This window comes from Lactuca virosa, chromosome 6 (assembly GCF_052849685.1).
Source record: "Lactuca virosa cultivar CGN04683 chromosome 6, Lactuca_virosa_CGN04683_v6, whole genome shotgun sequence".
Taxonomy (NCBI): Eukaryota; Viridiplantae; Streptophyta; class Magnoliopsida; order Asterales; family Asteraceae; genus Lactuca; species Lactuca virosa.
In genome coordinates this window covers 77,535,416-77,545,263 of record NC_136431.1, presented here as the reverse complement: position 1 = coordinate 77,545,263, position 9,848 = coordinate 77,535,416, and positions in this window count along the sequence as shown.

Genomic DNA, 9,848 nt, shown 5'->3' with positions numbered 1-9,848 from the left:
AGATCTATATTGGATCTGACAAACCCACGCCTTAGCTACATGCAACAGCTAGACCGGCATGTCTGGGGTGACAAATGTCATAACATTTCCGACGCCTGAAGAACGTCGTTTCAGGCCAACTAAGTCATAGCATGGTTATAATAACTCACATGTGGTATTAACAAACAAAGAATTTACGGGGATTTCATTAAAATCAAATGGGTTTATGTCGATTTAAACTTGCATTGTTTTACTACAAGTATGACAAATTACTTGTACATTTCGGTCCTTGGGTTTTAAGACTACATTTACACATTAAGGAAAATATTGGATTTTCTGGAACGAACACTACTTTTACAAGAAAAGGTTTTCATAACTGCATACAAAAGCTTATGAACTCACCAACTTAATTGTTGACACTCTTTTCAAAACTTCTTGTATTCTCAGGAAATCACTAAACAGGTAAACAAGTGCTTTTGAGGATGGGACGTTAAGGCGTCAAACATTTCATATTTTGTCAACATAATGTAATTGATTTGTAAACATGTAATTCATACAATGATGTAACTTTTTTTTCAATTATATTTATGTTGGTTATGTTTACTTTGATCACTATTCAAATTGTTGTTATGATACTATACATGAAGTCCTCCACCCCCGGACGTTTCCGCCATCCTTGGTTTGGGGGTATGACAACTGAAGGTATTCAAAGATAGGATTTGGGTACCTAAGGCGGGAGGAGTAAGAGATCTTCTGATGGAAGAAGCTCACAAAACCATGTACTCGATTCATCCCGGCAGTACGAAAATGTATAGGGATCTAAAACCCTATTACTGGTGGCCGACGATGAAGCTCGATATTGCAAAGTATGTGGACGAGTGTGTAACTTGTGCTAGGGTTAAGGCACAACATCAGAAACCGTATGGGAGTTTAGAACCTTTGCCTATACCCATGGGCAAATATGAAGACAGCACTATGGATTTTGTGACTGAACTGCCCAGAACAAGGAACGGTCACGACATGATTTAGGTGGTCGTTGATCGCTTCAATAAGGGTGTGCATTTCATAGCAGCCAACGAGAAATGGTCTATGGATAAACTTGCAAATTCTTACGTGAAGGAAATTGTGAGGCTACACGGTGTTCCGATCGTGACAGCCGTTTTACCTCAAGGTTTTGGAGGAGTCTACAAGAGGAATTGGGTACCAAGTTGTGTTTGAATACATCTTACCATCCGCAAACTGATGGTCAAAGCAAACGAACGATTCAAACATTCGAGGATATGCTGAGAACATGTACCCTAGAATTCCAAGGTAACTGGGATGAACAATTACCTTTAGTAGAATTTTTTCTAGGGTAATAGTTTCCACTCAAGCCTCAAGATGGCACCTTATCACGCTTTGTATGGGGAAAATTGTTGAATGTCGTCATGGTGACTGGAAGCTGGGGAAAAGCAGCTTATGGGACTTGAAATAGTCCATCAGACTGCTGGAAAGTTGAAAGTGATTAGGAAAAGGATGTTCGCTGCTCAACAGAGCTATGCTGACAAGAAAAGACAACCGATATCATTCGAAGTTGGAGATTCGGTTTTACTTAAAGTCTCGTCATGGAAGGGACTTATAAGGTTTGGTAGAAGAGGAAAGTTGAGTCCAAAGTTTATTGGACCATTTAAAGTTCTTCAGAGGATCGGGAATCAAGCTTAAAAGCTAGAATTACAGGAAGAAGTGGAGGTTATTCATAACACATTTCATGTGTGTTATTTGAGGAAGTTCACGGGAGGTGTGCCCGACATAATTCCCATTTCTGAATTAAGTTTGGATGAGAGCAAGAGGTTAATTGGAGAACCTGAGGCAATCGTTGACCGTAAGACTAAGAAGTTGTAACGTAAGATAGTCGATTTAGTACTTGTGCGTTGGAAACATATAAATGGACCAAATCCCACCTGGGAAACGGAGAGTGACATGGTGAGTCGCTACCCGTAGTTGTTTGTCGTTGTGTGATTCCGGGGACGGAATCATCCTAAGGGGGAGAGAGTTGTAACGCCCGTGTTTCTAGGCTAGGCATTAATATTGACATAATGGTCTAGGTTAACCTTTGTAACTCATTTAGAAGAAATGAAAAGGAATTATGTGAATATTATGTGTTTTATGTGTTTTCTGCTTAATTAGTATGAGTTAATTAATTAAGAATAAAAATGAGCGTCAAAAATTAAATTTTAGATAAAGCCGATATCTATTAAGAAACTTGTAGTGGGCGTGACAAGGATTACGGATATATAAAGAATGCCGAAATCCGAGTTATAACGAAGAAGTTATGACATGTCAAAGTTTCACGATAAACCGGCTCGGTGCTGAATGTCGTAAAAAGTGAGTTTTCAATAAACTACTTTTTAGCCTTAGTGATCTAAACGAAACTCGTAGTGTTCGTTAAACCGAGAAGTTCGATAAAAAGAACGCCCAAATCTGACTTCGTATGAGGAAGTTATGATTTTTCGAAGTTTCAGCTTAGCAGTAGACAGCTAAAAACTCGAATTTAGGTCGAGTGATTTTTAGCCGACACAACCTAAACGAGAATTGAAGATCTCGTAAATAGTAGCACAATAGTAAAAAGTATGACGAAAACGGACGTCGGATGAAGAAGTTATGAATTTTTAACGGATTTCCTGTCCCGGTCTGTTAAAAATAATAATATAAAAATTAAAGTCAAAATTAGCCGACGAAGTCTAAACAAAGGTTGTAGAGCGTAATTTTACCTACGCGTGCATATAAAGAACGTCGAAAACGGAGCCCGTATGCGAAAGTTCTGGATTTTAGAAGATTATGGCTCATTTTCCGAGGAATCTCGCATGGATAAGCCTTATCCGGAAGAGCCACGTCACCTCGCATGAACAGTAGCCGCGTGTCGCGCACCTGTCGCCTTCCGATTGGACTGAGCTTCGGTCTGGTAAGCATCTGACGCGCCTTTTGACATCCTAGGCGACGTCTAAGACGGCTCGTAAGACGCCTCACACGTATCCTTCGCTGCTTCTTACTATTTTGACATCCCCCGAAGCCCCGGGATTATTTCCAACGCCCGAAACACGTCCCGAAGTGCCCGAAGACCCGGAAAATTTATATTTTCGGTTTCAAAGCCCGACCCTCGCAGAGCCCGGTTTCTGAATAAAACTCCCAGTTTTATTAGAAACGATCGTTTTAGGAAACGAATTGCTGCCCGATTTTCATTATATCAAGTGAGTGTGTAGTTACTTTCACCTTACACATAGATATGAAGTATTTTATAAAAAATATGTGCTGTGTGAATATTTATTGTTTGTTTATTTGAGTTGGATGTTGAAGGTGTGATTTATACATGTTTTTAAATAATTTAAACTGTATATGTATTTTTATCTACAAAAAATGTTGGGTAAAACATGGGTAGATGAAATAATGGGTGTGTGATGAAAGGTGAGTTGGATAAATAAAATGATCAGTGATATAGATCATAAGTTGAGGGTGAGTGGTGAAAGGAGATCATAAGTTGAGGGTGAGTGGTGAAATATGAGATAAGTCCTTACCCAAACGGTGACCCTCGTCATTCAGCAGAGTAGGGATGACAACCATGGACTATTCTAGACAGTCTGTGGAACACTAGCAGGCCTGCAACCTGTAGGTGTAATGAACTATATGTTCATTTGGAGTACTCTAAAAACCCATTGACATGTATGACAGGGGTGAATACTGTCAATAATACTGTCAATAAATAAGAGCTATGAGTTTAGCCCCTATTGTATAAACCCTGGTGATGGTGTGACCTTGTGTCTATTCCTTAGGATGAATCCTTAGGAAGGAGTGATAGTTGATTCTTAGGGTAAACCCTTAAGAAATAAATAAGATAATGGGGTTGGGGTAATTTGGTTGATTGATTGATGTTTAAGTACAATAAATTTATTTATTGTGGGTTGAAAACCCTATATGCTCACCAGGCTTCCAAGCCTGACCCATTCAGTTTTTTTTATATTACAGGTAGTGGACCCCGAGCATAGTCGGATGATGATGATGAGTGATTTATGGATTATAGGCCAGTAGTTATGAATAACTGTTGTAAGGCTTATAATGTCTTGTTTATGCTTTTGATCTGTATCAGAACATGACATCCCGAGGTTTTGATATAAAAGGAAATTATATATTTCTTAAAGAAAGGTTTTAATAAACTTTTATCATATGTTGTTTGGGGACCAATTCCGCAACATCTTTTGAAAAGATTTCTCTGATTTTATTTTAAAAAGCATAAATTAAATCGGTCTTTTCTGGCCGAGAAATTAGGGGATGTCACAAGCCCTCTCCCTGAACTTGGCGGTAATCTCCGCCACTGTCTCTGTAGTCTGAGTGAGATCCTGAAACTCCCTAGGTAACTGCTGCACCTCAATAACCGGTGTAAACTCGGCTCTGAACCTGGTAGTCAAATCAGCCCAGGTCATCGCATCAAGAGCTGCGTCATCCCCGATGACATGCCCGATCTCCTCCCACCAATCTCTTGCCCTGTCCTTCAGGAGACAGGATGCTAGTCTGACCTTGTCCCCCTCGGGACATCTGCTGGTGCGGAATGCGTTGGCGACGTCTGCCAAAAACCTAGTACTCGCTATGGGGTCCCGCGCCCCATGATAGTCTGGAGCACCACAAGCCCGGAACTCCTTGAAGGTGAGTGTGCGCGACGCCATTATAGCCGCCACCTCAGCACGGAATATGCTCAACCTCTCATCCATCAGCTCCGAAATACCCTCCTTGATCGAACCGAAGATCACAGGAGTCTGCTCGAGTATGGTGCGAGTAACCTCTGAGGAGAGGAACTCCCTAGTCTGCTCATCCAAATGCTCGGCCCCCGAGCCTGATCCTGATCCCTCGTCGGCTCCTGAACTGCCGATTGCTGGCCTAGGGCGTAAAACCACCATTCTGAAAACACATCATGATAAACGTCAGAAACACTGATATATCTCGAGGGATCGCTACTACTACAAGTTTCCTGGTCTCATTTCAGCCTTCCTCGATTCAAGTACGGATCCTCTGCTTTCAGTAGTACGGGCCCATACTACCTTCCACATCTATCTGTACTTTCCTCAAGAACTGCCTTGACTCCACCAAGTCACTTCTACTGCTACTGATCTCTGCTACTCTCATCCTAGGCTTACCCTAGGGAAATCTATGACTCTCCCAAAAACCAGCCCTCAGCTGCTGAAAGCCTCATTGTAATGCCAATTAGCCACCACATGGATACCATCTCATACAACTAGGCTCAGATAATCCTTCAAGTAAGGGACTCATCCCTACAACGGTTAGGACTCAAACAAGAGCTGCGCAATAGGATCAAATCCAACACTCTGAGATTATTCAACCCTGATTGCATGTGACTTAATGTATCCACCTAATAGTTGTCACACCCCAAAATCGGAACGGCGGAAACGTTCAGGGGTGGAGGACATCATGTTTAGTATCACGAGATATGTATATGGTAAGCAAGTAATGAACAACCATTTCATTTAGAAAGAAAGTGTTTACAATGTGTGTGTTCACAAAACATAGAATTCATAAGCAAATAACAAAACAAGACTTGAACCTATAATGCTCCATCTTCTGATTTCCCAGCACGAGCACCTGTCTAATAGTCTCCTGAGAATACAAGTTATTTGAAAGAGTTGATCAGCAATTAAGCTGGTGAGTTCATAAGATTTTAGTGATGTGAGTAAGCTGTAAAATGTGGTTGAAAATGTATATGTAAAAGTGGTGTAAGCTGTAAGTTCTGTTTTGAAAAGTTCGCCTGTTCCTCTAGAAAATCCTATATTTCCTACTTTGATGAAAGTTAAGTAAAATGACACTACAAGCCTTTCTATGGGTACTAAGTGGGTACAAGTTATATAGGACTCAGAGTAAATAAACAATCGATTGTGCGCATCTGCCCTAAGCTCACAACCCAACGAGGAACAAAAAGTAAGGCGGATAGCACACATCCTATTGGTTGTTAGATCGTTGTCATATATAACCCTAGTGTATTCACTTGTTACTCATGGAGTTAATTGTAATGGTTCCTTTATATCTAATGAAAAGTTCTTTTAAGAAAACCCTTATTTCTTAATATAAAATGGTGACCACAATGACTACTTTTATAATAGCTTAGTTTATACTGCTATATATAATCTAATATCGAATAGAAAGTTAATTGAGTGAATCTGCCCTAAGCCCACAACCCAACGAAGAATAGGAAGTAAGGCGGAAAACACACATCCAACTACCTATTGGGTATTAGTTTTATATATAAACATGATGTATAAACTAAGGTATTATAGAGTTACTCACCTAAAGTCTTTAAAATTGAACTGGTTTAATAAAATGGATTAAACCCTTTACTGGGAAGTTTCTAGTTTTGTATACCAAAAGTACTGATTTTGGAAAGTATGTTTTGTACTAGAAAAAATGTGCTTGACTCTGTGTTTTATAACCTGACCCATACCTGGTACCCTTATGATGACTTAATGTATACTAAGCATACATATATATAGAATCGGGTAGATAATAGATTGGGTGAATCCGTTCCAAGCCCACAACCCAACGAGGAACAGGAAATGAAGCGGAGAGCACACATCCTATTAGCTGTCGGATCCTATTGGTATATATGTATCCCGTGATGTATACATTAAGGAATCATAAGACTAGCATTATGGTCCTATCCTTTAATTGTAGCCTTCTACCAAGGCATCTTCTGTTCTGTGCTAGACTCGACTGTTCCATTTGTCGATTGTAAAAAGTATCATTTCCCTAGTTTATAACTCTAACATAGTTGGAGTTCAACTTTCAAGTGGTACTGTCACTTTACGAAAGTAATGGAAATTTTAAGTACACAGTTGTCGTTTATAATGACATGCGGATGTACTAATAACCTAAAAACATAAGTGTTTTATTACAGTTATAATGTGAAAGCTAGAACCCTTACTAAACGCTCTCCTTGTCAAGAGATTAGGGGGACCAAACACGACCTCTGCAACTTCTTGCAAGCCATGTAATTCACATTAAAGTATATGATCATGTATACCCAATATAACTATCACCTTTTGTTTAAAACAATGAGTTAGTGATTCATTAGTATAATTAGATCCTGTATTGTGTGTTCTCATTCTATAGCAACCTTACTTGTTTGTTCTGTATGGTATTGTTCTGTATGGTATTGTTTTGTATGGTATTGTTCTGTATGGTATTGTTTCTTTGTGTGCTTCATTGTACTAGAAGTAATGAATAGCATTCTCCTAAACTATACCTATTATAGTTTACTAATGTTCTACTTGGACTGATATTGCAAAGACTCATTTATCTACTAAGTTATGCTTGTACTTTAAAAACAGAGTTTTGTATAACTAAAAAGTAACATAACTTTTAAAGGAGTTTTGAAATGTTTTGACAACTTATTAGTGACATAAGCAACATTTTGAAAGATGTTTATAACAAACATTTACACAATTATCATTGTGTTCAACTTGTATCCCCCCTTAAAACAGTTAAAACAGTTAAAAGATTCATTACGGGGTATGAACTCACCTGATGTGGGTGATTCAAACGGGTATGCGTGTAAGGATGAGAAGTTCCACGAATGAAGTCCCGAGACACAACAAGTCCTAAATGACATATAAGGACACATACTGACATGAATATAGTGTTTATAAACAACTATATGAAAGGAAACACCTTCCGGGACTAGGAAACACCTTGATCAAGTGTTGGAATCACATGTGATTCATCAAAGGGAAGTGAAATGGCATCTATAGGTGTTTACGGTTTTGTAACCATCACCTTTGGAGTTTACGGCCGTAAACCCATGAGTTTACGGCCGTAAACTCATGGTACTCCCACCATTTTGTGATTTGAAGTCCTAAAAGTCATAATGAAGCATCCTAACTTCAAGTCTAAGCCTTTGGAAGTGTTTGTGGCATCAATACACTCCTAAATGGAGTTTACGGCCCATGGACCACCTCTCCATGTGTTTACGGCCGTAAACCCATATGGGTTATGGTCTTTTGATTGTTTTGAGTCCTAAGCACATCAAGGTTAAGATCTAAACTAGTTTGCAAGGCTTGGTAGGGACTAAGGCACACATTGGCACCATTTTTAGGGTTTGCGGTCCAAGAACATCTTGGACCGTAAACACCTTTGATCTTGACTTTCTTGGGTGTTTTCTTGATCTTTAGAAGTGTAACAAGGCTTATAACACTCTATGATAGAAGTACTTACTAGGTACAAGCTTGAAAAGGTGCTAAAAGTCCAAGAACACTAGTGTGTGTTCTTGGTGTTCTTGGTGAAACTTGAAGATCTACACTTTTGGAATGTTTTCACGAATGGAAGTGTGTTAGATCACTAGATTAGAGTAGATATCAACTTACTAGGGCTTAGAAACACTTACAAGTTGAAGATCTTGAAGAAAAGTGGGATGATACTTGAGAAAGAATTGGTTCTAGTCTTGGAAATGTGAAAAAAAGCTAAAATAAACTAAGTCTCACTTATATAGTCATTAGGGTTTACGGCCCTAATACCATTTGGGCCGTAAACTCCAAACTTTTGAAGTTTTGGGACCTTATAGCTACTTAATAAACCCTAGGGTATCCTCTCTCCTGATATCTATTGAGGTACTAACTTTAAAACGCTCAAACTTATTCCAAAAAGCTTGAAAGTTAGCAGAACTGTTTAGACTTCTTATTGAATTGAATGGCTGTATAAAATAGAAATTTCGGGTTGTCACATCATCCCCCCGTTAGATGGAATTTCGTCCCGAAATTAGCTCTCTTAACATTACTACTGGGGTTGCGCTTCTCTTATCTGTTGAATACCCACTCGTAGACCTGGCAATTTTTGCCCTGGTGTTCCTGATAGGATTCATACTTGGTCCATCTATCATTACCTCGCGTATAGAAGTCGTATATAATTAGGGTTAGTTAGACGGTCGGATGTGCGACTCTGCCCCAGGTCCACAACCCAACGAGGAACAGGAGAAAGGGCGGAAACACACATACTAAGTCTGTGTAATCATAATCATATACCACCCTCGCGTATACACTAAATAGTAATAGGTGGGCTGTATTCGTCCATAGCCTCTGTGCTCGAACTTGGTCTGCTGGACGAGTGGTATTTCGTGACGGTCTGCGGACATCTGACGATAAGGCTTCGAAAACAAAGTACTCTTCGCATGAGTACTTCGGGGGTTTAGAATACGAAAGATAAGATTTAGGTTTAGGTCGGACCTTCGATACGAAGGACGAAAGTTTCGAGAACTTGTCGATCGAGGCGATAGAAACATATGAACTCAGTATGGTGAGGACCACGCCAACTCATGACGGATGAAAGCAACAGACTCTTTACCGAACAAAGTTTTGGTCAAATGAAATAAAACGTCTGATAAACGACGATGTATCCCTGGTATGCTCGATACTGTACTCCTAGTATGTTCAACAATGTACTCTTTGTAACTGTTCTCGTGTTTCCTGTTTTCTAATTGAAGTTAACACTCCTACGTATCGTACTACTATGTGCACATACATACGAACAAAAGTGTTCTACCAATTGGTGGGGGTACTTTATATCATAATGCTCCTTGGTACCACTACCATCGCCTGCCATATACTAGTTATGAATATTTAAGATGTACCAGGCAGTCGACTGAGTAACCCTGCCTCAAATCCCCCAACCAATTAAGGGATGGGGACCTAAGCGGAGTCACTCACTCTTAGTCTGCGACATCTTAGTTGCGCACAACCCTGATGTATATGGTAAGCCATAATAGCTTCTCTAAACGGATCTTTTAGTTCTCTTGAATACTGTGACCTATTTCAACATGTGAGTTGTTAAAGTTACTTTTAAGT